Raw genomic sequence first — 27,429 nt, 5'->3', positions numbered from 1 at the left:
CTTGAACCCTGGACCCTCAGATTAAAAGTCTGATGCTCTACTGACTGAGCTATCCAGGCTCTGAAAAATGCTCTTCTTAGCTCCTCTAAGCGTCTTAACATAAAATATGGAGGTAAAGAAACAAAGCTTTGGTGGAAAACCAACAATGTAACCAAAATTTGCTAAACAGACATAGAAGGGTTGTTTCTGCAAAAAACAAAGATTTTCTCAAGCTGCTTCTATACCCTCAGTTTTGCACAGTAGAACACGACAATAAAGAAGCAAAGACTCAGTGGAAAATCAAAGATGTGCTCAATAAAGACATTTGACAGCTTGCTTTAGCAAGTACGCCTGAACAGGGACTTGAACCATGGACCCTCAGATTAAAAGTCTGATGCTCTACCGACTGAGCTATCCAGGCTCTGAAAAATGCTCTTCTTAGCTCCTCTAAGCGTCTTAACATAAAATATGGAGGTAAAGAAACAAAGCTTTGGTGGAAAATCAAAAATGTGCTCAAAATCTGCTAAAGAGACATAGAAGGGTTGTTTCTGCAATAAGCAAAGATGTTCTCAAGCTGCTTCTATACCCTTGGTTTTGCACAGTAGAACACGGCACTGAAGATGCAGAGACTCAGTGGAAAATCAAAGATGTGCTCAATAAAGACATTTGACAGCTTGCTTTATCAAATACGCCTGAACAGGGACTTGAACCCTGGACCCTCAGATTAAAAGTCTGATGCTCTACCGACTGAGCTATCCAGGCTCTGAAAAATGCTCTTCTTAGCTCCTCTAAGCGTCTTAACATAAAATATGGAGGTAAAGAAACAAAGCTTTGGTGGAAAATCAAAAATGTGCTCAAAATCTGCTAAAGAGACATAGAAGGGTTGTTTCTGCAATAAGCAAAGATGTTCTCAAGCTGCTTCTATACCCTTGGTTTTGCACAGTAGAACACGGCACTGAAGATACAGAGACTCAGTGGAAAATCAAAGATGTGCTCAAGAAAGACATTTGACAGCTTGCTTTATCAAATACGCCTGAACAGGGACTTGAACCCTGGACCCTCAGATTAAAAGTCTGATGCTCTACCGACTGAGCTATCCAGGCTCTGAAAAATGCTCTTCTTAGCTCCTCTAAGCGTCTTAACATAAAATATGGAGGTAAAGAAACAAAGCTTTGGTGGAAAATCAAAAATGTGCTCAAAATCTGCTAAACAGACATAGAAGGGTTGTTTCTGCAATAAGCAAAGATGTTCTCAAGCTGCTTCTATACCCTTGGTTTTGCACAGAACACGACAATACAGAAGCAAAGACTCAGTGGAAAATCAAAGATGTGCTCAATAAAGACATTTGACAGCTTGCTTTAGCAAGTACGCCTGAACAGGGACCCTGGACCCTCAGCTTAAAAGTCTGATGCTCTACCGACTGAGCTATCCAGGCTCTGAAAAATGCTCTTCTTAGCTCCTCTAAGCGTCTTAACATAAAATATGGAGGTAAAGAAACAAAGCTTTGGTGGAAAATCAAAAATGTGCTCAAAATCTGCTAAACAGACATAGAAGGGTTGTTTCTGCAAAAAACAAAGATGTTCTCAAGCTGCTTCTATACCCTTGGTTTTGCACAGTAGAACACGACAATACAGAAGCAAAGACTCAGTGGAAAATCAAAGATGTGCTCAATAAAGACATTTGACAGCTTGCTTTAGCAAATACACCTGAACAGGGACTTGAACCCTGGACCCTCAGATTAAAAGTCTGATGCTCTACCGACTGAGCTATCCAGGCTCCGAAAAATGCTCTTCTTGGCTCCTCTAAGCGTCTTAACATAAAATATGGAGGTAAAGAAACAAAGCTTTGGTGGAAAATCAAAAATGTGCTCAAAATCTGCTAAACAGACATAGAAGGGTTGTTTCTGCAATAACCAAAGATGTTCTCAAGCTGCTACTATACCGTCGGTTTTGCACAGTAGAACACGACAATAAAGAAGCAAAGACTCAGTGGAAAATCAAAGATGTGCTCAATAAAGACATTTGACAGCTTGCTCTAGCAAGCACGCCTGAACAGGGACTTGTACCCTGGACCCTCAGATTAAAAGTCTGATGCTCTACCGACTGAGCTATCCAGGCTCTGAAAAATGCTCTTTTTAGCTCCTCTAAGTGTCTTAAGATAAAATATGGCGGTAAAGAAACAAAGCTTTGGTGGAAAATCAAAAATGTGCTCAAAATCTGCTAAACAGACATAGAAGGGTTGTTTCTGCAATAACCAAAGATGTTCTCAAGCTGCTACTATACCGTCAGTTTTGCACAGTAGAACACGACAATAAAGAAGCAAAGACTCAGTGGAAAATCAAAGATGTGCTCAATAAAGACATTTGACAGCTTGCTTTAGCAAGTACGCCTGAACAGGGACCCTGGACCCTCAGATTAAAAGTCTGATGCTCTACCAACTGAGCTATCCAGGCTCTGAAAAATGCTCTTCTTAGCTCCTCTAAGCGTCTTAACATAAAATATGGAGGTAAAGAAACAAAGCTTTGGTGGAAAATCAAAAATGTGCTCAAAATCTGCTAAAGAGACATAGAAGGGTTGTTTCTGCAAAAAACAAAGATGTTCTCAAGCTGCTTCTATACCCTTGGTTTTGCACAGTAGAACACGACAATACAGAAGCAAAGACTCAGTGGAAAATCAAAGATGTGCTCAATAAAGACATTTGACAGCTTGCTTTAGCAAATACGCCTGAACAGGGACTTGAACCCTGGACCCTCAGATTAAAAGTCTGATGCTCTACTGACTGAGCTATCCAGGCTCTGAAAAATGCTCTTCTTAGCTCCTCTAAGCGTCTTAACATAAAATATGGAGGTAAAGAAACAAAGCTTTGGTGGAAAACCAACAATGTAACCAAAATTTGCTAAACAGACATAGAAGGGTTGTTTCTGCAAAAAACAAAGATTTTCTCAAGCTGCTTCTATACCCTCAGTTTTGCACAGTAGAACACGACAATAAAGAAGCAAAGACTCAGTGGAAAATCAAAGATGTGCTCAATAAAGACATTTGACAGCTTGCTTTAGCAAGTACGCCTGAACAGGGACTTGAACCATGGACCCTCAGATTAAAAGTCTGATGCTCTACCGACTGAGCTATCCAGGCTCTGAAAAATGCTCTTCTTAGCTCCTCTAAGCGTCTTAACATAAAATATGGAGCTAAAGAAACAAAGCTTTGGTGGAAAATCAAAAATGTGCTCAAAATCTGCTAAAGAGACATAGAAGGGTTGTTTCTGCAATAAGCAAAGATGTTCTCAAGCTGCTTCTATACCCTTGGTTTTGCACAGTAGAACACGGCACTGAAGATGCAGAGACTCAGTGGAAAATCAAAGATGTGCTCAATACAGACATTTGACAGCTTGCTTTATCAAATATGCCTGAACAGGGACTTGAACCCTGGACCCTCAGATTAAAAGTCTGATGCTCTACCGACTGAGCTATCCAGGCTCTGAAAAATGCTCTTCTTAGCTCCTCTAAGCGTCTTAACATAAAATATGGAGGTAAAGAAACAAAGCTTTGGTGGAAAATCAAAAATGTGCTCAAAATCTGCTAAACAGACATAGAAGGGTTGTTTCTGCAATAAGCAAAGATGTTCTCAAGCTGCTTCTATACCCTTGGTTTTGCACAGAACACGACAATACAGAAGCAAAGACTCAGTGGAAAATCAAAGATGTGCTCAATAAAGACATTTGACAGCTTGTTTAGCAAGTACGCCTGAACAGGGACCCTGGACCCTCAGCTTAAAAGTCTGATGCTCTACCGACTGAGCTATCCAGGCTCTGAAAAATGCTCTTCTTAGCTCCTCTAAGCGTCTTAACATAAAATATGGAGGTAAAGAAACAAAGCTTTGGTGGAAAATCAAAAATGTGCTCAAAATCTGCTAAACAGACATAGAAGGGTTGTTTCTGCAAAAAAACAAAGATGTTCTCAAGCTGCTTCTATACCCTTGGTTTTGCACAGTAGAACACGACAATACAGAAGCAAAGACTCAGTGGAAAATCAAAGATGTGCTCAATAAAGACATTTGACAGCTTGCTTTAGCAAATATGCCTGAACAGGGACTTGAACCCTGGACCCTCAGATTAAAAGTCTGATGCTCTACCGACTGAGCTATCCAGGCTCTGAAAAATGCTCTTCTTAGCTCCTCTAAGCGTCTTAACATAAAATATGGAGGTAAAGAAACAAAGCTTTGGTGGAAAACCAACAATGTACCCAAAATTTGCTAAACAGACATAGAAGGGTTGTTTCTGCAATAAGCAAAGATTTTCTCAAGCTGCTTCTATACCCTCAGTTTTGCACAGTAGAACACGACAATAAAGAAGCAAAGACTCAGTGGAAAATCAAAGATGTGCTCAATAAAGACATTTGACAGCTTGCTTTAGCAAGTACGCCTGAACAGGGACTTGAACCATGGACCCTCAGATTAAAAGTCTGATGCTCTACCGACTGAGCTATCCAGGCTCTGAAAAATGCTCTTCTTAGCTCCTCTAAGCGTCTTAACATAAAATATGGAGGTAAAGAAACAAAGCTTTGGTGGAAAATCAAAAATGTGCTCAAAATCTGCTAAAGAGACATAGAAGGGTTGTTTCTGCAATAAGCAAAGATGTTCTCAAGCTGCTTCTATACCCTTGGTTTTGCACAGTAGAACACGGCACTGAAGATGCAGAGACTCAGTGGAAAATCAAAGATGTGCTCAATAAAGACATTTGACAGCTTGCTTTATCAAATACGCCTGAACAGGGACTTGAACCCTGGACCCTCAGATTAAAAGTCTGATGCTCTACCGACTGAGCTATCCAGGCTCTGAAAAATGCTCTTCTTAGCTCCTCTAAGCGTCTTAACATAAAATATGGAGGTAAAGAAACAAAGCTTTGGTGGAAAATCAAAAATGTGCTCAAAATCTGCTAAAGAGACATAGAAGGGTTGTTTCTGCAATAAGCAAAGATGTTCTCAAGCTGCTTCTATACCCTTGGTTTTGCACAGTAGAACACGGCACTGAAGATACAGAGACTCAGTGGAAAATCAAAGATGTGCTCAAGAAAGACATTTGACAGCTTGAACAGGGACTTGAACCCTGGACCCTCAGATTAAAAGTCTGATGCTCTACCGACTGAGCTATCCAGGCTCTGAAAAATGCTCTTCTTAGCTCCTCTAAGCGTCTTAACATAAAATATGGAGGTAAAGAAACAAAGCTTTGGTGGAAAATCAAAAATGTGCTCAAAATCTGCTAAACAGACATAGAAGGGTTGTTTCTGCAATAAGCAAAGATGTTCTCAAGCTGCTTCTATACCCTTGGTTTTGCACAGAACACGACAATACAGAAGCAAAGACTCAGTGGAAAATCAAAGATGTGCTCAATAAAGACATTTGACAGCTTGCTTTAGCAAGTACGCCTGAACAGGGACCCTGGACCCTCAGCTTAAAAGTCTGATGCTCTACCGACTGAGCTATCCAGGCTCTGAAAAATGCTCTTCTTAGCTCCTCTAAGCGTCTTAACATAAAATATGGAGGTAAAGAAACAAAGCTTTGGTGGAAAATCAAAAATGTGCTCAAAATCTGCTAAACAGACATAGAAGGGTTGTTTCTGCAAAAAACAAAGATGTTCTCAAGCTGCTTCTATACCCTTGGTTTTGCACAGTAGAACACGACAATACAGAAGCAAAGACTCAGTGGAAAATCAAAGATGTGCTCAATAAAGACATTTGACAGCTTGCTTTAGCAAATACACCTGAACAGGGACTTGAACCCTGGACCCTCAGATTAAAAGTCTGATGCTCTACCGACTGAGCTATCCAGGCTCCGAAAAATGCTCTTCTTGGCTCCTCTAAGCGTCTTAACATAAAATATGGAGGTAAAGAAACAAAGCTTTGGTGGAAAATCAAAAATGTGCTCAAAATCTGCTAAACAGACATAGAAGGGTTGTTTCTGCAATAACCAAAGATGTTCTCAAGCTGCTACTATACCGTCGGTTTTGCACAGTAGAACACGACAATAAAGAAGCAAAGACTCAGTGGAAAATCAAAGATGTGCTCAATAAAGACATTTGACAGCTTGCTCTAGCAAGCACGCCTGAACAGGGACTTGTACCCTGGACCCTCAGATTAAAAGTCTGATGCTCTACCGACTGAGCTATCCAGGCTCTGAAAAATGCTCTTTTTAGCTCCTCTAAGTGTCTTAAGATAAAATATGGCGGTAAAGAAACAAAGCTTTGGTGGAAAATCAAAAATGTGCTCAAAATCTGCTAAACAGACATAGAAGGGTTGTTTCTGCAATAACCAAAGATGTTCTCAAGCTGCTACTATACCGTCAGTTTTGCACAGTAGAACACGACAATAAAGAAGCAAAGACTCAGTGGAAAATCAAAGATGTGCTCAATAAAGACATTTGACAGCTTGCTTTAGCAAGTACGCCTGAACAGGGACCCTGGACCCTCAGATTAAAAGTCTGATGCTCTACCGACTGAGCTATCCAGGCTCTGAAAAATGCTCTTCTTAGCTCCTCTAAGCGTCTTAACATAAAATATGGAGGTAAAGAAACAAAGCTTTGGTGGAAAATCAAAAATGTGCTCAAAATCTGCTAAAGAGACATAGAAGGGTTGTTTCTGCAAAAAACAAAGATGTTCTCAAGCTGCTTCTATACCCTTGGTTTTGCACAGTAGAACACGACAATACAGAAGCAAAGACTCAGTGGAAAATCAAAGATGTGCTCAATAAAGACATTTGACAGCTTGCTTTAGCAAATACGCCTGAACAGGGACTTGAACCCTGGACCCTCAGATTAAAAGTCTGATGCTCTACTGACTGAGCTATCCAGGCTCTGAAAAATGCTCTTCTTAGCTCCTCTAAGCGTCTTAACATAAAATATGGAGGTAAAGAAACAAAGCTTTGGTGGAAAACCAACAATGTAACCAAAATTTGCTAAACAGACATAGAAGGGTTGTTTCTGCAAAAAACAAAGATTTTCTCAAGCTGCTTCTATACCCTCAGTTTTGCACAGTAGAACACGACAATAAAGAAGCAAAGACTCAGTGGAAAATCAAAGATGTGCTCAATAAAGACATTTGACAGCTTGCTTTAGCAAGTACGCCTGAACAGGGACTTGAACCATGGACCCTCAGATTAAAAGTCTGATGCTCTACCGACTGAGCTATCCAGGCTCTGAAAAATGCTCTTCTTAGCTCCTCTAAGCGTCTTAACATAAAATATGGAGCTAAAGAAACAAAGCTTTGGTGGAAAATCAAAAATGTGCTCAAAATCTGCTAAAGAGACATAGAAGGGTTGTTTCTGCAATAAGCAAAGATGTTCTCAAGCTGCTTCTATACCCTTGGTTTTGCACAGTAGAACACGGCACTGAAGATGCAGAGACTCAGTGGAAAATCAAAGATGTGCTCAATAAAGACATTTGACAGCTTGCTTTATCAAATATGCCTGAACAGGGACTTGAACCCTGGACCCTCAGATTAAAAGTCTGATGCTCTACCGACTGAGCTATCCAGGCTCTGAAAAATGCTCTTCTTAGCTCCTCTAAGCGTCTTAACATAAAATATGGAGGTAAAGAAACAAAGCTTTGGTGGAAAATCAAAAATGTGCTCAAAATCTGCTAAACAGACATAGAAGGGTTGTTTCTGCAATAAGCAAAGATGTTCTCAAGCTGCTTCTATACCCTTGGTTTTGCACAGAACACGACAATACAGAAGCAAAGACTCAGTGGAAAATCAAAGATGTGCTCAATAAAGACATTTGACAGCTTGTTTAGCAAGTACGCCTGAACAGGGACCCTGGACCCTCAGCTTAAAAGTCTGATGCTCTACCGACTGAGCTATCCAGGCTCTGAAAAATGCTCTTCTTAGCTCCTCTAAGCGTCTTAACATAAAATATGGAGGTAAAGAAACAAAGCTTTGGTGGAAAATCAAAAATGTGCTCAAAATCTGCTAAACAGACATAGAAGGGTTGTTTCTGCAAAAAAACAAAGATGTTCTCAAGCTGCTTCTATACCCTTGGTTTTGCACAGTAGAACACGACAATACAGAAGCAAAGACTCAGTGGAAAATCAAAGATGTGCTCAATAAAGACATTTGACAGCTTGCTTAAACAAATACGCCTGAACAGGGACTTGAACCCTGGACCCTCAGATTAAAAGTCTGATGCTCTACCGACTGAGCTATCCAGGCTCTGAAAAATGCTCTTCTTAGCTCCTCTAAGCGTCTTAACATAAAATATGGAGGTAAAGAAACAAAGCTTTGGTGGAAAATCAACAATGTACCCAAAATTTGCTAAACAGACATAGAAGGGTTGTTTCTGCAAAAAACAAAGATTTTCTCAAGCTGCTTCTATACCCTCAGTTTTGCACAGTAGAACACGACAATAAAGAAGCAAAGACTCAGTGGAAAATCAAAGATGTGCTCAATAAAGACATTTGACAGCTTGCTTTAGCAAGTACGCCTGAACAGGGACTTGAACCATGGACCCTCAGATTAAAAGTCTGATGCTCTACCGACTGAGCTATCCAGGCTCTGAAAAATGCTCTTCTTAGTTCCTCTAAGCGTCTTAACATAAAATATGGAGGTAAAGAAACAAAGCTTTGGTGGAAAATCAAAAATGTGCTCAAAATCTGCTAAAGAGACATAGAAGGGTTGTTTCTGCAATAAGCAAAGATGTTCTCAAGCTGCTTCTATACCCTTGGTTTTGCACAGTAGAACACGGCACTGAAGATGCAGAGACTCAGTGGAAAATCAAAGATGTGCTCAATAAAGACATTTGACCGCTTGCTTTAGCAAATATGCCTGAACAGGGACTTGAACCCTGGACCCTCAGATTAAAAGTCTGATGCTCTACCGACTGAGCTATCCAGGCTCTGAAAAATGCTCTTCTTAGCTCCTCTAAGCGTCTTAACATAAAATATGGAGGTAAAGAAACAAAGCTTTGGTGGAAAACCAACAATGTACCCAAAATTTGCTAAACAGACATAGAAGGGTTGTTTCTGCAATAAGCAAAGATTTTCTCAAGCTGCTTCTATACCCTCAGTTTTGCACAGTAGAACACGACAATAAAGAAGCAAAGACTCAGTGGAAAATCAAAGATGTGCTCAATAAAGACATTTGACAGCTTGCTTTAGCAAGTACGCCTGAACAGGGACTTGAACCCTGGACCCTCAGATTAAAAGTCTGATGCTCTACCGACTGAGCTATCCAGGCTCTGAAAAATGCTCTTCTTAGCTCCTCTAAGCGTCTTAACATAAAATATGGAGGTAAAGAAACAAAGCTTTGGTGGAAAACCAACAATGTACCCAAAATTTGCTAAACAGACATAGAAGGGTTGTTTCTGCAATAAGCAAAGATTTTCTCAAGCTGCTTCTATACCCTCAGTTTTGCACAGTAGAACACGACAATAAAGAAGCAAAGACTCAGTGGAAAATCAAAGATGTGCTCAATAAAGACATTTGACAGCTTGCTTTAGCAAGTACGCCTGAACAGGGACTTGAACCATGGACCCTCAGATTAAAAGTCTGATGCTCTACCGAACCATGGACCCTCAGATTAAAAGTCTGATGCTCTACCGACTGAGCTATCCAGGCTCTGAAAAATGCTCTTCTTAGCTCCTCTAAGTGTCTTAACATAAAATATGGAGGTAAAGAAACAAAGCTTTGGTGGAAAATCAAAAATGTGCTCAAAATCTGCTAAACAGACATAGAAGGGTTGTTTCTGCAATAAGCAAAGATGTTCTCAAGCTGCTTCTATACCCTTGGTTTTGCACAGTAGAACACGGCACTGAAGATGCAGAGACTCAGTGGAAAATCAAAGATATGCTCAATAAAGACATTTGACAGCTTGCTTTAGCAAGTACGCCTGAACAGGGACTTGAACCCTGGACCCTCAGATTAAAAGTCTGATGCTCTACCGACTGAGCTATCCAGGCTCTGAAAAATGCTCTTCTTAGCTCCTCTAAGCGTCTTAACATAAAATATGGAGGTAAAGAAACAAAGCTTTGGTGGAAAATCAAAAATGTGCTCAAAATCTGCTAAACAGACATAGAAGGGTTGTTTCTGCAATAACCAAAGATGTTCTCAAGCTGCTACTATACCGTCGGTTTTGCACAGTAGAACACGACAATAAAGAAGCAAAGACTCAGTGGAAAATCAAAGATGTGCTCAATAAAGACATTAGACAGCTTGCTCTAGCAAGCACGCCTGAACAGGGACTTGTACCCTGGACCCTCAGATTAAAAGTCTGATGCTCTACCGACTGAGCTATCCAGGCTCTGAAAAATGCTCTTTTTAGCTCCTCTAAGTGTCTTAAGATAAAATATGGCGGTAAAGAAACAAAGCTTTGGTGGAAAATCAAAAATGTGCTCAAAATCTGCTAAACAGACATAGAAGGGTTGTTTCTGCAATAACCAAAGATGTTCTCAAGCTGCTACTATACCGTCAGTTTTGCACAGTAGAACACGACAATAAAGAAGCAAAGACTCAGTGGAAAATCAAAGATGTGCTCAATAAAGACATTTGACAGCTTGCTTTAGCAAGTACGCCTGAACAGGGACCCTGGACCCTCAGATTAAAAGTCTGATGCTCTACTGACTGAGCTATCCAGGCTCTGAAAAATGCTCTTCTTAGCTCCTCTAAGCGTCTTAACATAAAATATGGAGGTAAAGAAACAAAGCTTTGGTGGAAAACCAACAATGTACCCAAAATTTGCTAAACAGACATAGAAGGGTTGTTTCTGCAATAAGCAAAGATTTTCTCAAGCTGCTTCTATACCCTCAGTTTTGCACAGTAGAACACGACAATAAAGAAGCAAAGACTCAGTGGAAAATCAAAGATGTGCTCAATAAAGACATTTGACAGCTTGCTTTAGCAAGTACGCCTGAACAGGGACTTGAACCATGGACCCTCAGATTAAAAGTCTTATGCTCTACCGACTGAGCTATCCAGGCTCTGAAAAATGCTCTTCTTAGCTCCTCTAAGCGTCTTAACATAAAATATGGAGGTAAAGAAACAAAGCTTTGGTGGAAAATCAAAAATGTGCTCAAAATCTGCTAAAGAGACATAGAAGGGTTGTTTCTGCAATAAGCAAAGATGTTCTCAAGCTGCTTCTATACCCTTGGTTTTGCACAGTAGAACACGGCACTGAAGATGCAGAGACTCAGTGGAAAATCAAAGATGTGCTCAATAAAGACATTTGACAGCTTGCTTTAGCAAATACGCCTGAACAGGGACTTGAACCCTGGACCCTCAGATTAAAAGTCTGATGCTCTACCGCCTGAGCTATCCAGGCTCTGAAAAATGCTCTTCTTAGCTCCTCTAAGCGTCTTAACATAAAATATGGAGGTAAAGAAACAAAGCTTTGGTGGAAAATCAAAAATGTGCTCAAAATCTGCTAAACAGACATAGAAGGGTTGTTTCTGCAATAAGCAAAGATGTTCTCAAGCTGCTTCTATACCCTTGGTTTTGCACAGTTGAACACGGCACTGAAGATGCAGAGACTTAGTGGAAAATCAAAGATGTGCTCAATAAAGACATTTGACAGCTTGCTTTAGCAAGTACGCCTGAACAGGGACTTGAACCCTGGACCCTCAGATTAAAAGTCTGATGCTCTACCGACTGAGCTATCCAGGCTCTGAAAAATGCTCTTCTTAGCTCCTCTAAGCGTCTTAACATAAAATATGGAGGTAAAGAAACAAAGCTTTGGTGGAAAATCAAAAATGTGCTCAAAATCTGCTAAACAGACATAGAAGGGTTGTTTCTGCAATAAGCAAAGATGTTCTCAAGCTGCTTCTATACCCTTGGTTTTGCACAGTAGAACACGGCACTGAAGATGCAGAGACTCAGTGGAAAATCAAAGATGTGCTCAATAAAGACATTTGACAGCTTGCTTTAGCAAATGCTCTACCGACTGAGCTATCCAGGCTCTGAAAAATGCTCTTCTTAGCTCCTCTAAGCGTCTTAACATAAAATATGGAGGTAAAGAAACAAAGCTTTGGTGGAAAATCAACAATGTACCCAAAATTTGCTAAACAGACATAGAAGGGTTGTTTCTGCAAAAAACAAAGATTTTCTCAAGCTGCTTCTACACCCTCAGTTTTGCACAGTAGAACACGACAATAAAGAAGCAAAGACTCAGTGGAAAATCAAAGATGTGCTCAATAAAGACATTTGACAGCTTGCTTTAGCAAATACGCCTGAACAGGGACTTGAACCCTGGACCCTCAGATTAAAAGTCTGATGCTCTACCGACTGAGCTATCCAGGCTCTGAAAAATGCTGTTCTTAGCTCCTCTAAGCGTCTTAACATAAAATATTGAGGTAAAGAAACAAAGCTTTGGTGGAAAATCAAAAATGTGCTCAAAATCTGCTAAACAGACATAGAAGGGTTGTTTCTGCAATAACCAAAGATGTTCTCAAGCTGCTACTATACCGTCGGTTTTGCACAGTAGAACACGACAATAAAGAAGCAAAGACTCAGTGGAAAATCAAAGATGTGCTCAATAAAGACATTTGACAGCTTGCTTTAGCAAGTACGCCTGAACAGGGACTTGAACCATGGACCCTCAGATTAAAAGTCTGATGCTCTACCGACTGAGCTATCCAGGCTCTGAAAAATGCTCTTCTTAGCTCCTCTAAGCGTCTTAACATAAAATATGGAGGTAAAGAAACAAAGCTTTGGTGGAAAATCAAAAATGTGCTCAAAATCTGCTAAAGAGACATAGAAGGGTTGTTTCTGCAATAAGCAAAGATGTTCTCAAGCTGCTTCTATACCCTTGGTTTTGCACAGTAGAACACGGCACTGAAGATGCAGAGACTCAGTGGAAAATCAAAGATGTGCTCAATAAAGACATTTGACAGCTTGCTTTAGCAAGTACGCCTGAACAGGGACCCTGGACCCTCAGATTAAAAGTCTGATGCTCTACTGACTGAGCTATCCAGGCTCTGAAAAATGCTCTTCTTAGCTCCTATAAGCGTCTTAACATAAAATATGGAGGTAAAGAAACAAAGCTTTGGTGGAAAATCAAAAATGTGCTCAAAATCTGCTAAACAGACATAGAAGGGTTGTTTCTGCAATAAGCAAAGATGTTCTCAAGCTGCTTCTATACCCTTGGTTTTGCACAGTTGAACACGGCACTGAAGATGCAGATACTTAGTGGAAAATCAAAGATGTGCTCAATAAAGACATTTGACAGCTTGCTTTAGCAAATGCTCTACCGACTGAGCTATCCAGGCTCTGAAAAATGCTCTTCTTAGCTCCTCTAAGCGTCTTAACATAAAATATGGAGGTAAAGAAACAAAGCTTTGGTGGAAAATCAACAATGTACCCAAAATTTGCTAAACAGACATAGAAGGGTTGTTTCTGCAAAAAACAAAGATTTTCTCAAGCTGCTTCTACACCCTCAGTTTTGCACAGTAGAACACGACAATAAAGAAGCAAAGACTCAGTGGAAAATCAAAGATGTGCTCAATAAAGACATTTGAAAGCTTGCTTTAGCAAGTACGCCTGAACAGGGACTTGAACCCTGGACCCTCAGATTAAAAGTCTGATGCTCTACCGACTGAGCTATCCAGGCTCTGAAAAATGCTCTTCTTAGCTCCTCTAAGCGTCTTAACATAAAATATGGAGGTAAAGAAACAAAGCTTTGGTGGAAAATCAACAATGTACCCAAAATTTGCTAAACAGACATAGAAGGGTTGTTTCTGCAAAAAACAAAGATTTTCTCAAGCTGCTTCTATACCCTCAGTTTTGCACAGTAGAACACGACAATAAAGAAGCAAAGACTCAGTGGAAAATCAAAGATGTGCTCAATAAAGACATTTGACAGCTTGCTTTAGCAAGTACGCCTGAACAGGGACTTGAACCATGGACCCTCAGATTAAAAGTCTGATGCTCTACCGACTGAGCTATCCAGGCTCTGAAAAATGCTCTTCTTAGCTCCTCTAAGCGTCTTAACATAAAATATGGAGGTAAAGAAACAAAGCTTTGGTGGAAAATCAAAAATGTGCTCAAAATCTGCTAAAGAGACATAGAAGGGTTGTTTCTGCAATAAGCAAAGATGTTCTCAAGCTGCTTCTATACCCTTGGTTTTGCACAGTAGAACACGGCACTGAAGATGCAGAGACTCAGTGGAAAATCAAAGATGTGCTCAATAAAGACATTTGACAGCTTGCTTTAGCAAATACACCTGAACAGGGACTTGAACCCTGGACCCTCAGATTAAAAGTCTGATGCTCTACCGACTGAGCTATCCAGGCTCTGAAAAATGCTCTTCTTAGCTCCTCTAAGCGTCTTAACATAAAATATGGAGGTAAAGAAACAAAGCTTTGGTGGAAAATCAAAAATGTGCTCAAAATCTGCTAAACAGACATAGAAGGGTTGTTTCTGCAATAAGCAAAGATGTTCTCAAGCTGCTTCTATACCCTTGGTTTTGCACAGTTGAACACGGCACTGAAGATGCAGATACTTAGTGGAAAATCAAAGATGTGCTCAATAAAGACATTTGACAGCTTGCTTTAGCAAATGCTCTACCGACTGAGCTATCCAGGCTCTGAAAAATGCTCTTCTTAGCTCCTCTAAGCGTCTTAACATAAAATATGGAGGTAAAGAAACAAAGCTTTGGTGGAAAATCAACAATGTACCCAAAATTTGCTAAACAGACATAGAAGGGTTGTTTCTGCAAAAAACAAAGATTTTCTCAAGCTGCTTCTACACCCTCAGTTTTGCACAGTAGAACACGACAATAAAGAAGCAAAGACTCAGTGGAAAATCAAAGATGTGCTCAATAAAGACATTTGACAGCTTGCTTTAGCAAGTACGCCTGAACAGCGACTTGAACCCTGGACCCTCAGATTAAAAGTCTGATGCTCTACCGACTGAGCTATCCAGGCTCTGAAAAATGCTCTTCTTAGCTCCTCTAAGCGTCTTAACATAAAATATGGAGGTAAAGAAACAAAGCTTTGGTGGAAAATCAAAAATGTGCTCAAAATCTGCTAAACAGACATAGAAGGGTTGTTTCTGCAATAAGCAAAGATGTTCTCAAGCTGCTTCTATACCCTTGGTTTTGCACAGTTGAACACGGCACTGAAGATGCAGATACTTAGTGGAAAATCAAAGATGTGCTCAATAAAGACATTTGACAGCTTGCTTTAGCAAATGCTCTACCGACTGAGCTATCCAGGCTCTGAAAAATGCTCTTCTTAGCTCCTCTAAGCGTCTTAACATAAAATATGGAGGTAAAGAAACAAAGCTTTGGTGGAAAATCAACAATGTACCCAAAATTTGCTAAACAGACATAGAAGGGTTGTTTCTGCAAAAAACAAAGATTTTCTCAAGCTGCTTCTATACCCTCAGTTTTGCACAGTAGAACACGACAATAAAGAAGCAAAGACTCAGTGGAAAATCAAAGATGTGCTCAATAAAGACATTTGACAGCTTGCTTTAGCAAGTACACCTGAACAGGGACTTGAACCATGGACCCTCAGATTAAAAGTCTGATGCTCTACCGACTGAGCTATCCAGGCTCTGAAAAATGCTCTTCTTAGCTCCTCTAAGCGTCTTAACATAAAATATGGAGGTAAAGAAACAAAGCTTTGGTGGAAAATCAAAAATGTGCTCAAAATCTGCTAAAGAGACATAGAAGGGTTGTTTCTGCAATAAGCAAAGATGTTCTCAAGCTGCTTCTATGCCCTTGGTTTTGCACAGTAGAACACGGCACTGAAGATGCAGAGACTCAGTGGAAAATCAAAGATGTGCTCAATAAAGACATTTGACAGCTTGCTTTAGCAAATACGCCTGAACAGGGACTTGAACCCTGGACCCTCAGATTAAAAGTCTGATGCTCTACCGACTGAGCTATCCAGGCTCTGAAAAATGCTCTTCTTAGCTCCTCTAAGCGTCTTAACATAAAATATGGAGGTAAAGAAACAAAGCTTTGGTGGAAAATCAAAAATGTGCTCAAAATCTGCTAAACAGACATAGAAGGGTTGTTTCTGCAATAAGCAAAGATGTTCTCAAGCTGCTTCTATACCCTTGGTTTTGCACAGTAGAACACGGCACTGAAGATGCAGATACTTAGTGGAAAATCAAAGATGTGCTCAATAAAGATATTTGACAGCTTGCTTTAGCAAGTACGCCTGAACAGGGACTTGAACCCTGGACCCTCAGATTAAAAGTCTGATGCTCTACCGACTGAGCTATCCAGGCTCTGAAAAATGCTCTTCTTAGCTCCTCTAAGCGTCTTAACATAAAATATGGAGGTAAAGAAACAAAGCTTTGGTGGAAAATCAAAAATGTGCTCAAAATCTGCTAAACAGACATAGAAGGGTTGTTTCTGCAATAAGCAAAGATGTTCTCAAGCTGCTTCTATACCCTTGGTTTTGCACAGTAGAACACGGCACTGAAGATGCAGAGACTCAGTGGAAAATCAAAGATGTGCTCAATAAAGACATTTGACAGCTTGCTTTAGCAAATGCTCTACCGACTGAGCTATCCAGGCTCTGAAAAATGCTCTTCTTAGCTCCTCTAAGCGTCTTAACATAAAATATGGAGGTAAAGAAACAAAGCTTTGGTGGAAAATCAACAATGTACCCAAAATTTGCTAAACAGACATAGAAGGGTTGTTTCTGCAAAAAACAAAGATTTTCTCAAGCTGCTTCTATACCCTCAGTTTTGCACAGTAGAACACGACAATAAAGAAGCAAAGACTCAGTGGAAAATCAAAGATGTGCTCAATAAAGACATTTGACAGCTTGCTTTAGCAAGTACGCCTGAACAGGGACTTGAACCATGGACCCTCAGATTAAAAGTCTGATGCTCTACCGACTGAGCTATCCAGGCTCTGAAAAACGCTCTTCTTAGCTCCTCTAAGCGTCTTAACATAAAGTATGGAGGTAAAGAAACAAAGCTTTGGTGGAAAATCAAAAATGTGCTCAAAATCTGCTAAAGAGACATAGAAGGGTTGTTTCTGCAATAAGCAAAGATGTTCTCAAGCTGCTTCTATACCCTTGGTTTTGCACAGTAGAACACGGCACTGAAGATGCAGAGACTCAGTGGAAAATCAAAGATGTGCTCAATAAAGACATTTGACAGCTTGCTTTAGCAAATACGCCTGAACAGGGACTTGAACCCTGGACCCTCAGATTAAAAGTCTGATGCTCTACCGACTGAGCTATCCAGGCTCTGAAAAATGCTCTTCTTAGCTCCTCTAAGCGTCTTAACATAAAATATGGAGGTAAAGAAACAAAGCTTTGGTGGAAAATCAAAAATGTGCTCAAAATCTGCTAAACAGACATAGAAGGGTTGTTTCTGCAATAAGCAAAGATGTTCTCAAGCTGCTTCTATACCCTTGGTTTTGCACAGTAGAACACGACAATAAAGAAGCAAAGACTCAGTGGAAAATCAAAGATGTGCTCAATAAAGACATTTGACAGCTTGCTTTAGCAAGTACGCCTGAACAGGGACCCTGGACCCTCAGATTAAAAGTCTGATGCTCTACCGACTGAGCTATCCAGGCTCTGAAAAATGCTCTTCTTAGCTCCTCTAAGCGTCTTAACATAAAATATGGAGGTAAAGAAACAAAGCTTTGGTGGAAAATCAAAAATGTGCTCAAAATCTGCTAAACAGACATAGAAGGGTTGTTTCTGCAAAAAACAAAGATGTTCTCAAGCTGCTTCTATACCCTTGGTTTTGCACAGTAGAACACGACAATACAGAAGCAAAGACTCAGTGGAAAATCAAAGATGTGCTCAATAAAGACATTTGACAGCTTGCTTTAGCAAATACGCCTGAACAGCGACTTGAACCCTGGACCCTCAGATTAAAAGTCTGATGCTCTACTGACTGAGCTATCCAGGCTCTGAAAAATGCTCTTCTTAGCTCCTCTAAGCGTCTTAACATAAAATATGGAGGTAAAGAAACAAAGCTTTGGTGGAAAATCAAAAATGTGCTCAAAATCTGCTAAACAGACATAGAAGGGTTGTTTCTGCAATAACCAAAGATGTTCTCAAGCTGCTACTATACCGTCAGTTTTGCACAGTAGAACACGACAATAAAGAAGCAAAGACTCAGTGGAAAATCAAAGATGTGCTCAATAAAGACATTTGACAGCTTGCTATAGCAAGCACGCCTGAACAGGGACTTGTACCCTGGACCCTCAGATTAAAAGTCTGATGCTCTACCGACTGAGCTATCCAGGCTCTGAAAAATGCTCTTCTTGGCTCCTCTAAGCGTCTTAACATAAAATATGGAGGTAAAGAAACAAAGCTTTGGTGGAAAATCAACAATGTGCTCAAAATCTGCTAAACAGACATAGAAGGGTTGTTTCTGCAAGCGGCTTCTATACCCTTGGTTTTGCACAGTAGAACACGGCACTGAAGATGCAGAGTCAGTGGAAAATCAAAGATGTGCTCAATAAAGACATTTGACAGCTTGCTTTAGCAAGTACGCCTGAACAGCTATCCAGGCTCTGAAAAATGCTCTTCTTAGCTCCTCTAAGCGTCTTAACATAAAATATGGAGGTAAAGAAACAAAGCTTTGGTGGAAAATCAACAATGTACCCAAAATTTGCTAAACAGACATAGAAGGGTTGTTTCTGCAATAAGCAAAGATGTTCTCAAGCTGCTTCTATACCCTTGGTTTTGCACAGTAGAACACGGCACTGAAGATGCAGAGACTCAGTGGAAAATCAAAGATGTGCTCAATAAAGACATTCGACAGCTTGCTTTAGCAAATACGCCTGAACAGGGACTTGAACCCTGGACCCTCAGATTAAAAGTCTGATGCTCTACCGACTGAGCTATCCAGGCTCTGAAAAATGCTCTTCTTAGCTCCTCTAAGCGTCTTAACATAAAATATGGAGGTAAAGAAACAAAGCTTTGGTGGAAAATCAAAAATGTGCTCAAAATCTGCTAAACAGACATAGAAGGGTTGTTTCTGCAATAAGCAAAGATGTTCTCAAGCTGCTTCTATACCCTTGGTTTTGCACAGTTGAACACGGCACTGAAGATGCAGATACTTAGTGGAAAATCAAAGATGTGCTCAATAAAGATATTTGACAGCTTGCTTTAGCAAGTACGCCTGAACAGGGACTTGAACCCTGGACCCTCAGATTAAAAGTCTGATGCTCTACCGACTGAGCTATCCAGGCTCTGAAAAATGCTCTTCTTAGCTCCTCTAAGCGTCTTAACATAAAATATGGAGGTAAAGAAACAAAGCTTTGGTGGAAAATCAAAAATGTGCTCAAAATCTGCTAAACAGACATAGAAGGGTTGTTTCTGCAATAAGCAAAGATGTTCTCAAGCTGCTTCTATACCCTTGGTTTTGCACAGTAGAACACGGCACTGAAGATGCAGAGACTCAGTGGAAAATCAAAGATGTGCTCAATAAAGACATTTGACAGCTTGCTTTAGCAAATGCTCTACCGACTGAGCTATCCAGGCTCTGAAAAATGCTCTTCTTAGCTCCTCTAAGCGTCTTAACATAAAATATGGAGGTAAAGAAACAAAGCTTTGGTGGAAAATCAACAATGTACCCAAAATTTGCTAAACAGACATAGAAGGGTTGTTTCTGCAAAAAACAAAGATTTTCTCAAGCTGCTTCTACACCCTCAGTTTTGCACAGTAGAACACGACAATAAAGAAGCAAAGACTCAGTGGAAAATCAAAGATGTGCTCAATAAAGACATTTGACAGCTTGCTTTAGCAAGTACGCCTGAACAGCTATCCAGGCTCTGAAAAATGCTCTTCTTAGCTCCTCTAAGCGTCTTAACATAAAATATGGAGGTAAAGAAACAAAGCTTTGGTGGAAAATCAACAATGTACCCAAAATTTGCTAAACAGACATAGAAGGGTTGTTTCTGCAATAAGCAAAGATGTTCTCAAGCTGCTTCTATACCCTTGGTTTTGCACAGTAGAACACGGCACTGAAGATGCAGAGACTCAGTGGAAAATCAAAGATGTGCTCAATAAAGACATTCGACAGCTTGCTTTAGCAAATACGCCTGAACAGGGACTTGAACCCTGGACCCTCAGATTAAAAGTCTGATGCTCTACCGACTGAGCCATCCAGGCTCTGAAAAATGCTCTTCTTAGCTCCTCTAAGCGTCTTAACATAAAATATGGAGGTAAAGAAACAAAGCTTTGGTGGAAAATCAAAAATGTGCTCAAAATCTGCTAAACAGACATAGAAGGGTTGTTTCTGCAATAAGCAAAGATGTTCTCAAGCTGCTTCTATACCCTTGGTTTTGCACAGTTGAACACGGCACTGAAGATGCAGATACTTAGTGGAAAATCAAAGATGTGCTCAATAAAGATATTTGACAGCTTGCTTTAGCAAGTACGCCTGAACAGGGACTTGAACCCTGGACCCTCAGATTAAAAGTCTGATGCTCTACCGACTGAGCTATCCAGGCTCTGAAAAATGCTCTTCTTAGCTCCTCTAAGCGTCTTAACATAAAATATGGAGGTAAAGAAACAAAGCTTTGGTGGAAAATCAAAAATGTGCTCAAAATCTGCTAAACAGACATAGAAGGGTTGTTTCTGCAATAAGCAAAGATGTTCTCAAGCTGCTTCTATACCCTTGGTTTTGCACAGTAGAACACGGCACTGAAGATGCAGAGACTCAGTGGAAAATCAAAGATGTGCTCAATAAAGACATTTGACAGCTTGCTTTAGCAAATGCTCTACCGACTGAGCTATCCAGGCTCTGAAAAATGCTCTTCTTAGCTCCTCTAAGCGTCTTAACATAAAATATGGAGGTAAAGAAACAAAGCTTTGGTGGAAAATCAACAATGTACCCAAAATTTGCTAAACAGACATAGAAGGGTTGTTTCTGCAAAAAACAAAGATTTTCTCAAGCTGCTTCTACACCCTCAGTTTTGCACAGTAGAACACGACAATAAAGAAGCAAAGACTCAGTGGAAAATCAAAGATGTGCTCAATAAAGACATTTGACAGCTTGCTTTAGCAAGTACGCCTGAACAGCTATCCAGGCTCTGAAAAATGCTCTTCTTAGCTCCTCTAAGCGTCTTAACATAAAATATGGAGGTAAAGAAACAAAGCTTTGGTGGAAAATCAACAATGTACCCAAAATTTGCTAAACAGACATAGAAGGGTTGTTTCTGCAATAAGCAAAGATGTTCTCAAGCTGCTTCTATACCCTTGGTTTTGCACAGTAGAACACGGCACTGAAGATGCAGAGACTCAGTGGAAAATCAAAGATGTGCTCAATAAAGACATTCGACAGCTTGCTTTAGCAAATACGCCTGAACAGGGACTTGAACCCTGGACCCTCAGATTAAAAGTCTGATGCTCTACCGACTGAGCTATCCAGGCTCTGAAAAATGCTCTTCTTAGCTCCTCTAAGCGTCTTAACATAAAATATGGAGGTAAAGAAACAAAGCTTTGGTGGAAAATCAAAAATGTGCTCAAAATCTGCTAAACAGACATAGAAGGGTTGTTTCTGCAATAAGCAAAGATGTTCTCAAGCTGCTTCTATACCCTTGGTTTTGCACAGTTGAACACGGCACTGAAGATGCAGATACTTAGTGGAAAATCAAAGATGTGCTCAATAAAGATATTTGACAGCTTGCTTTAGCAAGTACGCCTGAACAGGGACTTGAACCCTGGACCCTCAGATTAAAAGTCTGATGCTCTACCGACTGAGCTATCCAGGCTCTGAAAAATGCTCTTCTTAGCTCCTCTAAGCGTCTTAACATAAAATATGGAGGTAAAGAAACAAAGCTTTGGTGGAAAATCAAAAATGTGCTCAAAATCTGCTAAACAGACATAGAAGGGTTGTTTCTGCAATAAGCAAAGATGTTCTCAAGCTGCTTCTATACCCTTGGTTTTGCACAGTAGAACACGGCACTGAAGATGCAGAGACTCAGTGGAAAATCAAAGATGTGCTCAATAAAGACATTTGACAGCTTGCTTTAGCAAATGCTCTACCGACTGAGCTATCCAGGCTCTGAAAAATGCTCTTCTTAGCTCCTCTAAGCGTCTTAACATAAAATATGGAGGTAAAGAAACAAAGCTTTGGTGGAAAATCAACAATGTACCCAAAATTTGCTAAACAGACATAGAAGGGTTGTTTCTGCAAAAAACAAAGATTTTCTCAAGCTGCTTCTACACCCTCAGTTTTGCACAGTAGAACACGACAATAAAGAAGCAAAGACTCAGTGGAAAATCAAAGATGTGCTCAATAAAGACATTTGACAGCTTGCTTTAGCAAGTACGCCTGAACAGGGACTTGAACCCTGGACCCTCAGATTAAAAGTCTGATGCTCTACTGACTGAGCTATCCAGGCTCTGAAAAATGCTCTTCTTAGCTCCTCTAAGCGTCTTAACATAAAATATGGAGGTAAAGAAACAAAGCTTTGGTGGAAAACCAACAATGTACCCAAAATTTGCTAAACAGACATAGAAGGGTTGTTTCTGCAAAAAACAAAGATTTTCTCAAGCTGCTTCTATACCCTCAGTTTTGCACAGTAGAACACGACAATAAAGAAGCAAAGACTCAGTGGAAAATCAAAGATGTGCTCAATAAAGACATTTGACAGCTTGCTTTAGCAAGTACGCCTGAACAGGGACTTGAACCATGGACCCTCAGATTAAAAGTCTGATGCTCTACCGACTGAGCTATCCGGGCTCTGAAAAATGCTCTTCTTAGCTCCTCTAAGCGTCTTAACATAAAATATGGAGGTAAAGAAACAAAGCTTTGGTGGAAAATCAAAAATGTGCTCAAAATCTGCTAAAGAGACATAGAAGGGTTGTTTCTGCAATAAGCAAAGATGTTCTCAAGCTGCTTCTATACCCTTGGTTTTGCACAGTAGAACACGGCACTGAAGATGCAGAGACTCAGTGGAAAATCAAAGATGTGCTCAATAAAGACATTTGACAGCTTGCTTTAGCAAATACGCCTGAACAGGGACTTGAACCCTGGACCCTCAGATTAAAAGTCTGATGCTCTACCGACTGAGCTATCCAGGCTCTGAAAAATGCTCTTCTTAGCTCCTCTAAGCGTCTTAACATAAAATATGGAGGTAAAGAAACAAAGCTTTGGTGGAAAATCAAAAATGTGCTCAAAATCTGCTAAACAGACATAGAAGGGTTGTTTCTGCAATAAGCAAAGATGTTCTCAAGCTGCTTCTACACCCTTGGTTTTGCACAGTTGAACACGGCACTGAAGATGCAGAGACTTAGTGGAAAATCAAAGATGTGCTCAATAAAGACATTTGACAGCTTGCTTTAGCAAATGCTCTACCGACTGAGCTATCCAGGCTCTGAAAAATGCTCTTCTTAGCTCCTCTAAGCGTCTTAACATAAAATATGGAGGTAAAGAAGCAAAGCTTTGGTGGAAAATCAACAATGTACCCAAAATTTGCTAAACAGACATAGAAGGGTTGTTTCTGCAAAAAACAAAGATTTTCTCAAGCTGCTTCTATACCCTCAGTTTTGCACAGTAGAACACGACAATAAAGAAGCAAAGACTCAGTGGAAAATCAAAGATTTGCTCAATAAAGACATTTGACAGCTTGCTTTAGGAAGTACGCCTGAACAGGGACTTGAACCCTGGACCCTCAGATTAAAAGTCTGATGCTCTACCGACTGAGCTATCCAGGCTCTGAAAAATGCTCTTCTTAGCTCCTCTTAGTGTCTTAAGATAAAATATGGCGGTAAAGAAACAAAGCTTTGGTGGAAAATCAAAAATGTGCTCAAAATCTGCTAAACAGACATAGAAGGGTTGTTTCTGCAATAACCAAAGATGTTCTCAAGCTGCTACTATACCGTCAGTTTTGCACAGTAGAACACGACAATAAAGAAGCAAAGACTCAGTGGAAAATCAAAGATGTGCTCAATAAAGACATTTGACAGCTTGCTATAGCAAGTACGCCTGAACAGCTATCCAGGCTCTGAAAAATGCTCTTCTTAGCTCCTCTAAGCGTCTTAACATAAAATATGGAGGTAAAGAAACAAAGCTTTGGTGGAAAATCAACAATGTACCCAAAATTTGCTAAACAGACATAGAAGGGTTGTTTCTGCAAAAAACAAAGATTTTCTCAAGCTGCTACTATACCCTCAGTTTTGCACAGTAGAACACGACAATAAAGAAGCAAAGACTCAGTGGAAAATCAAAGATGTGCTCACTAAAGACATTTGACAGCTTAAAAGTCTGATGCTCTACCGACTGAGCTATCCAGGCTCTGAAAAATGCTCTTCTTAGCTCCTCTAAGCGTCTTAACATAAAATATGGAGGTAAAGAAACAAAGCTTTGGTGGAAAATCAAAAATGTGCTCAAAATCTGCTAAAGAGACATAGAAGGGTTGTTTCTGCAATAAGCAAAGATGTTCTCAAGCTGCTTCTATACCCTTGGTTTTGCACAGTAGAACACGGCACTGAAGATGCAGAGACTCAGTGGAAAATCAAAGATGTGCTCAATAAAGACATTCGACAGCTTGCTTTAGCAAATACGCCTGAACAGGGACTTGAACCCTGGACCCTCAGATTAAAAGTCTGATGCTCTACCGACTGAGCTATCCAGGCTCTGAAAAATGCTCTTCTTAGCTCCTCTAAGCGTCTTAACATAAAATATGGAGGTAAAGAAACAAAGCTTTGGTGGAAAATCAACAATGTGCTCAAAATCTGCTAAACAGACATAGAAGGGTTGTTTCTGCAATAAGCAAAGATGTTCTCAAGCTGCTTCTATACCCTTGGTTTTGCACAGTTGAACACGGCACTGAAGATGCAGAGACTTAGTGGAAAATCAAAGATGTGCTCAATAAAGACATTTGACAGCTTGCTTTAGCAAGTACGCCTGAACAGGGACTTGAACCCTGGACCCTCAGATTAAAAGTCTGATGCTCTACCGACTGAGCTATCCAGGCTCTGAAAAATGCTCTTCTTAGCTCCTCTAAGCGTCTTAACATAAAATATGGAGGTAAAGAAACAAAGCTTTGGTGGAAAATCAAAAATGTGCTCAAAATCTGCTAAACAGACATAGAAGGGTTGTTTCTGCAATAAGCAAAGATGTTCTCAAGCTGCTTCTATACCCTTGGTTTTGCACAGTAGAACACGGCACTGAAGATGCAGAGACTCAGTGGAAAATCAAAGATGTGCTCAATAAAGACATTTGACAGCTTGCTTTAGCAAATGCTCTACCGACTGAGCTATCCAGGCTCTGAAAAATGCTCTTCTTAGCTCCTCTAAGCGTCTTAACATAAAATATGGAGGTAAAGAAACAAAGCTTTGGTGGAAAATCAACAATGTACCCAAAATTTGCTAAACAGACATAGAAGGGTTGTTTCTGCAAAAAACAAAGATTTTCTCAAGCTGCTTCTACACCCTCAGTTTTGCACAGTAGAACACGACAATAAAGAAGCAAAGACTCAGTGGAAAATCAAAGATGTGCTCAATAAAGACATTTGACAGCTTGCTTTAGCAAGTACGCCTGAACAGGGACTTGAACCCTGGACCCTCAGATTAAAAGTCTGATGCTCTACCGACTGAGCTATCCAGGCTCTGAAAAATGCTCTTCTTAGCTCCTCTAAGCGTCTTAACATAAAATATGGAGGTAAAGAAACAAAGCTTTGGTGGAAAATCAACAATGTGCTCAAAATTTGCTAAACAGACATAGAAGGGTTGTTTCTGCAATAAGCAAAGATGTTCTCAAGCTGCTTCTATACCGTCGGTTTTGCACAGTAGAACACGACAATAAAGAAGCAAAGACTCAGTGGAAAATCAAAGATGTGCTCAATAAAGACATTTGACAGCTTGCTCTAGCAAGCACGCCTGAACAGGGACTTGTACCCTGGACCCTCAGATTAAAAGTCTGATGCTCTACCGACTGAGCTATCCAGGCTCTGAAAAATGCTCTTCTTGGCTCCTCTAAGCGTCTTAACATAAAATATGGAGGTAAAGAAACAAAGCTTTGGTGGAAAATCAAAAATGTGCTCAAAATCTGCTAAACAGACATAGAAGGGTTGTTTCTGCAATAAGCAAAGATGTTCTCAAGCTGCTTCTATACCCTTGGTTTTGCACAGTAGAACACGGCACTGAAGATGCAGAGACTCAGTGGAAAATCAAAGATGTGCTCAATAAAGAGATTTGACAGCTTGCTTTAGCAAATGCTCTACCGACTGAGCTATCCAGGCTCTGAAAAATGCTCTTCTTAGCTCCTCTAAGCGTCTTAACATAAAATATGGAGGTAAAGAAGCAAAGCTTTGGTGGAAAATCAACAATGTACCCAAAATTTGCTAAACAGACATAGAAGGGTTGTTTCTGCAAAAAACAAAGATTTTCTCAAGCTGCTTCTATACCCTCAGTTTTGCACAGTAGAACACGACAATAAAGAAGCAAAGACTCAGTGGAAAATCAAAGATTTGCTCAATAAAGACATTTGACAGCTTGCTTTAGGAAGTACGCCTGAACAGGGACTTGAACCCTGGACCCTCAGATTAAAAGTCTGATGCTCTACCGACTGAGCTATCCAGGCTCTGAAAAATGCTCTTCTTAGCTCCTCTTAGTGTCTTAAGATAAAATATGGCGGTAAAGAAACAAAGCTTTGGTGGAAAATCAAAAATGTGCTCAAAATCTGCTAAACAGACATAGAAGGGTTGTTTCTGCAATAACCAAAGATGTTCTCAAGCTGCTACTATACCGTCAGTTTTGCACAGTAGAACACGACAATAAAGAAGCAAAGACTCAGTGGAAAATCAAAGATGTGCTCAATAAAGACATTTGACAGCTTGCTATAGCAAGCACGCCTGAACAGGGACTTGTACCCTGGACCCTCAGATTAAAAGTCTGATGCTCTACCGACTGAGCTATCCAGGCTCTGAAAAATGCTCTTCTTGGCTCCTCTAAGCGTCTTAACATAAAATATGGAGGTAAAGAAACAAAGCTTTGGTGGAAAATCAACAATGTGCTCAAAATCTGCTAAACAGACATAGAAGGGTTGTTTCTGCAAGCGGCTTCTATACCCTTGGTTTTGCACAGTAGAACACGGCACTGAAGATGCAGAGTCAGTGGAAAATCAAAGATGTGCTCAATAAAGACATTTGACAGCTTGCTTTAGGAAGTACGCCTGAACAGCTATCCAGGCTCTGAAAAATGCTCTTCTTAGCTCCTCTAAGCGTCTTAACATAAAATATGGAGGTAAAGAAACAAAGCTTTGGTGGAAAATCAAAAATGTGCTCAAAATCTGCTAAACAGACATAGAAGGGTTGTTTCTGCAATAAGCAAAGATGTTCTCAAGCTGCTTCTATACCCTTGGTTTTGCACAGTAGAACACGGCACTCAAGATGCAGAGACTCAGTGGAAAATCAAAGATGTGCTCAATAAAGACATTTGACAGCTTGCTTTAGCAAATGCTCTACCGACTGAGCTATCCAGGCTCTGAAAAATGCTCTTCTTAGCTCCTCTAAGCGTCTTAACATAAAATATGGA

At 40.2% G+C, this 27,429-nt stretch overlaps 28 non-coding genes across 28 annotated transcripts; all 28 read right to left on the bottom strand.

Annotated features, from left to right (window-relative positions):
- Positions 1-668: 668 nt before the first annotated feature.
- On the bottom strand, positions 669-741 carry TRNAK-UUU (transfer RNA lysine (anticodon UUU)). The gene has a single exon. It is a non-coding gene; the product is annotated as a tRNA-Lys (tRNA).
- Positions 742-1,009: 268 nt separating this feature from the next.
- TRNAK-UUU (transfer RNA lysine (anticodon UUU)) lies at positions 1,010-1,082 on the bottom strand. The gene has a single exon. It is a non-coding gene; the product is annotated as a tRNA-Lys (tRNA).
- Positions 1,083-3,381: 2,299 nt separating this feature from the next.
- TRNAK-UUU (transfer RNA lysine (anticodon UUU)) lies at positions 3,382-3,454 on the bottom strand. The gene has a single exon. It is a non-coding gene; the product is annotated as a tRNA-Lys (tRNA).
- Positions 3,455-4,054: 600 nt separating this feature from the next.
- On the bottom strand, positions 4,055-4,127 carry TRNAK-UUU (transfer RNA lysine (anticodon UUU)). The gene has a single exon. It is a non-coding gene; the product is annotated as a tRNA-Lys (tRNA).
- Positions 4,128-4,736: 609 nt separating this feature from the next.
- Positions 4,737-4,809, bottom strand: TRNAK-UUU (transfer RNA lysine (anticodon UUU)). The gene has a single exon. It is a non-coding gene; the product is annotated as a tRNA-Lys (tRNA).
- A 2,622-nt stretch (positions 4,810-7,431) lies between these two features.
- Positions 7,432-7,504, bottom strand: TRNAK-UUU (transfer RNA lysine (anticodon UUU)). Its single transcript has one exon. It is a non-coding gene; the product is annotated as a tRNA-Lys (tRNA).
- Positions 7,505-8,104: 600 nt separating this feature from the next.
- TRNAK-UUU (transfer RNA lysine (anticodon UUU)) lies at positions 8,105-8,177 on the bottom strand. Its single transcript has one exon. It is a non-coding gene; the product is annotated as a tRNA-Lys (tRNA).
- A 609-nt stretch (positions 8,178-8,786) lies between these two features.
- On the bottom strand, positions 8,787-8,859 carry TRNAK-UUU (transfer RNA lysine (anticodon UUU)). The gene has a single exon. It is a non-coding gene; the product is annotated as a tRNA-Lys (tRNA).
- A 268-nt stretch (positions 8,860-9,127) lies between these two features.
- TRNAK-UUU (transfer RNA lysine (anticodon UUU)) lies at positions 9,128-9,200 on the bottom strand. Its single transcript has one exon. It is a non-coding gene; the product is annotated as a tRNA-Lys (tRNA).
- A 648-nt stretch (positions 9,201-9,848) lies between these two features.
- TRNAK-UUU (transfer RNA lysine (anticodon UUU)) lies at positions 9,849-9,921 on the bottom strand. Its single transcript has one exon. It is a non-coding gene; the product is annotated as a tRNA-Lys (tRNA).
- Positions 9,922-11,547: 1,626 nt separating this feature from the next.
- TRNAK-UUU (transfer RNA lysine (anticodon UUU)) lies at positions 11,548-11,620 on the bottom strand. The gene has a single exon. It is a non-coding gene; the product is annotated as a tRNA-Lys (tRNA).
- A 560-nt stretch (positions 11,621-12,180) lies between these two features.
- TRNAK-UUU (transfer RNA lysine (anticodon UUU)) lies at positions 12,181-12,253 on the bottom strand. The gene has a single exon. It is a non-coding gene; the product is annotated as a tRNA-Lys (tRNA).
- A 1,236-nt stretch (positions 12,254-13,489) lies between these two features.
- Positions 13,490-13,562, bottom strand: TRNAK-UUU (transfer RNA lysine (anticodon UUU)). Its single transcript has one exon. It is a non-coding gene; the product is annotated as a tRNA-Lys (tRNA).
- A 2,216-nt stretch (positions 13,563-15,778) lies between these two features.
- On the bottom strand, positions 15,779-15,851 carry TRNAK-UUU (transfer RNA lysine (anticodon UUU)). Its single transcript has one exon. It is a non-coding gene; the product is annotated as a tRNA-Lys (tRNA).
- A 268-nt stretch (positions 15,852-16,119) lies between these two features.
- Positions 16,120-16,192, bottom strand: TRNAK-UUU (transfer RNA lysine (anticodon UUU)). The gene has a single exon. It is a non-coding gene; the product is annotated as a tRNA-Lys (tRNA).
- A 901-nt stretch (positions 16,193-17,093) lies between these two features.
- Positions 17,094-17,166, bottom strand: TRNAK-UUU (transfer RNA lysine (anticodon UUU)). Its single transcript has one exon. It is a non-coding gene; the product is annotated as a tRNA-Lys (tRNA).
- A 1,553-nt stretch (positions 17,167-18,719) lies between these two features.
- On the bottom strand, positions 18,720-18,792 carry TRNAK-UUU (transfer RNA lysine (anticodon UUU)). Its single transcript has one exon. It is a non-coding gene; the product is annotated as a tRNA-Lys (tRNA).
- Positions 18,793-19,060: 268 nt separating this feature from the next.
- TRNAK-UUU (transfer RNA lysine (anticodon UUU)) lies at positions 19,061-19,133 on the bottom strand. Its single transcript has one exon. It is a non-coding gene; the product is annotated as a tRNA-Lys (tRNA).
- Positions 19,134-19,982: 849 nt separating this feature from the next.
- Positions 19,983-20,055, bottom strand: TRNAK-UUU (transfer RNA lysine (anticodon UUU)). Its single transcript has one exon. It is a non-coding gene; the product is annotated as a tRNA-Lys (tRNA).
- Positions 20,056-20,323: 268 nt separating this feature from the next.
- TRNAK-UUU (transfer RNA lysine (anticodon UUU)) lies at positions 20,324-20,396 on the bottom strand. The gene has a single exon. It is a non-coding gene; the product is annotated as a tRNA-Lys (tRNA).
- Positions 20,397-21,245: 849 nt separating this feature from the next.
- Positions 21,246-21,318, bottom strand: TRNAK-UUU (transfer RNA lysine (anticodon UUU)). Its single transcript has one exon. It is a non-coding gene; the product is annotated as a tRNA-Lys (tRNA).
- Positions 21,319-21,586: 268 nt separating this feature from the next.
- Positions 21,587-21,659, bottom strand: TRNAK-UUU (transfer RNA lysine (anticodon UUU)). The gene has a single exon. It is a non-coding gene; the product is annotated as a tRNA-Lys (tRNA).
- A 1,242-nt stretch (positions 21,660-22,901) lies between these two features.
- TRNAK-UUU (transfer RNA lysine (anticodon UUU)) lies at positions 22,902-22,974 on the bottom strand. Its single transcript has one exon. It is a non-coding gene; the product is annotated as a tRNA-Lys (tRNA).
- A 560-nt stretch (positions 22,975-23,534) lies between these two features.
- Positions 23,535-23,607, bottom strand: TRNAK-UUU (transfer RNA lysine (anticodon UUU)). Its single transcript has one exon. It is a non-coding gene; the product is annotated as a tRNA-Lys (tRNA).
- An 848-nt stretch (positions 23,608-24,455) lies between these two features.
- TRNAK-UUU (transfer RNA lysine (anticodon UUU)) lies at positions 24,456-24,528 on the bottom strand. Its single transcript has one exon. It is a non-coding gene; the product is annotated as a tRNA-Lys (tRNA).
- Positions 24,529-24,796: 268 nt separating this feature from the next.
- On the bottom strand, positions 24,797-24,869 carry TRNAK-UUU (transfer RNA lysine (anticodon UUU)). Its single transcript has one exon. It is a non-coding gene; the product is annotated as a tRNA-Lys (tRNA).
- Positions 24,870-25,429: 560 nt separating this feature from the next.
- On the bottom strand, positions 25,430-25,502 carry TRNAK-UUU (transfer RNA lysine (anticodon UUU)). Its single transcript has one exon. It is a non-coding gene; the product is annotated as a tRNA-Lys (tRNA).
- Positions 25,503-26,403: 901 nt separating this feature from the next.
- TRNAK-UUU (transfer RNA lysine (anticodon UUU)) lies at positions 26,404-26,476 on the bottom strand. The gene has a single exon. It is a non-coding gene; the product is annotated as a tRNA-Lys (tRNA).
- Between the last annotated feature and the right edge of the window lie 953 nt (positions 26,477-27,429).

This window comes from Eleutherodactylus coqui, chromosome 7 (genome assembly GCF_035609145.1).
Source record: "Eleutherodactylus coqui strain aEleCoq1 chromosome 7, aEleCoq1.hap1, whole genome shotgun sequence".
In the NCBI taxonomy this organism is placed as follows: Eukaryota; Metazoa; Chordata; class Amphibia; order Anura; family Eleutherodactylidae; genus Eleutherodactylus; species Eleutherodactylus coqui.
The sequence above is the reverse complement of the archived record's forward strand: the minus strand, read 5'-3'. Positions and strand labels throughout refer to the sequence as shown.